A 1954-nucleotide genomic window follows, 5' to 3' on the forward strand; every position below is an offset into this window, starting at 1 on the left:
ACTAGAAAGCAGAAATGACAGTGGTCTTCATGCGTTCATAGTGAAAGGTAATTAAATACAAGAAGACCCGAGTTTTGTCCTTTGAAGTGGAAGAAGTAAATTCATACAGAAAAAATGTAGTAAGAAATACAGTATGAGAAGGAATCGTCAGCACAATATCTTGGATAATTACAATTGAAGTATCCCTTTAAAGGAATGATACCCCAACTGTATCCAAGACTGTCTGGTAATAAGCAAAACAATGTTTCTAAAAATGAATGAGACTCTTCATGTTGATGAAGCAGCATCTCAAACAGTAAAGAAAATGAGATTCTCTGCATCGAGTCGAAGCAGCATCTCATATGATAGAATTAAGATATTCCGAACAAGGGAATGATATCTTAATTGAATCTGAGACTCTCTGAGGATACTAGAGCAGTATCTCAAAAGAAAAACTGGAATGAGACTCCTCATATTGATGAGGACAGCATCTCAAACAGCAAAAGATGAGATTCTCTGTATCGAGTCGAAGCAGCATCTCATATGATAGAATTAACATATTCCGAACAAGGGAATGATACCTTAATTGAATCTGAGACTCTTCGAGGATACTAGAGCAGTATCTCAAAAGAAAAACTAGAATGAGACTCCTCATATTGATGAGACAGCATCTCAAACAACAAAAGATGAGATTCTCTGTATCGAGTCGAAGCAGCATCTCATATGATAGAATTAAGATACTCTGAACAAGGGAATGATACCTTAATTGAATCTGAGACTCTCCGAGGATACTAGAGCAGTATCTCAAAAGAAAAACTAGAATGAGACTCCTCATATTGATGAGACAGCATCTCAAACAGCAAAAGATGAGATTCTCTGTATCGAGTTGAAGCAGCATCTCATATGATAGAATCAAGATATTCCGACCAAGGGAATGATACCTTAATTGAATCTGAGACTCTTCGAGGATACTAGAGCAGTATCTCAAAATAAAAACTAGAATGAGACTCCTCATATTGATGAGACAGCATCTCAAACAGCAAAAGATGAGATTCTCTGTATCGAGTCGAAGCAGCATCTCATATGATAGAATTAAGATATTCCGAACAAGGGAATGATACCTTAATTGAATCTGAGACTCTTCGAGGATACTAGAGCAGTATCTCAAAAGAAAAACTAGAATGAGATTCCTCATATTGATGAGGTAGCATCTCAAACAGCAAAAGATGAGATTCTCTGTATCGAGTCGAAGCAGCATCTCATATGATAGAATCAAGATATTCCGACCAAGGGAATGATACCTTAATTGAATCTGAGACTCTTCGAGGATACTAGAGCAGTATCTCAAAATAAAAACTAGAATGAGACTCCTCATATTGATGAGACAACATCTCAAACAACAAAATATGAGATTCTCTGTATCGAGTCGAAGCAGCATCTCATATGATAGAATTAAGATATTCCGAACAAGGGAATGATACCTTAATTGAATCTGAGACTCTTCGAGGATACTAGAGCAGTATCTCAAAAGAAAAACTAGAATGAGATTCCTCATATTGATGAGGTAGCATCTCAAACAGTAAATAAAATGAGATTCTCCATATAAATGAAGTAATATCTCAAAGAATGAATGCCTGTTGAGGGGATATTTTTAGAAAATATTCCTTTTAGAGGAAATCTGCTGAAGAAGCTCTGCAAGAAAGAAGCTTGTAAGAGACTTTTATTGTAACTTCTGCTTGGGGAGCGATGGTAGCAAAGAAAATGCTGGGAATATCACTATCAACCACGAAGCTGAGAGAAATGACTGGCCAGGAAATGATTCCATGAGCGTACGTAGGGTAATAACTTTATTTGGGAAATGAGGAAAATCTAGGATATACATGAATGACCTTAGATCCTTATCATATTACGTTTGATTTTTGTATGATGTTCCACTTTGGGTGGAAATGCCATGCATGGGAGGATGCCTGAGGTG

Source organism: Lathyrus oleraceus, chromosome 2, assembly GCF_024323335.1.
Source record: "Lathyrus oleraceus cultivar Zhongwan6 chromosome 2, CAAS_Psat_ZW6_1.0, whole genome shotgun sequence".
Taxonomy (NCBI): Eukaryota; Viridiplantae; Streptophyta; class Magnoliopsida; order Fabales; family Fabaceae; genus Lathyrus; species Lathyrus oleraceus.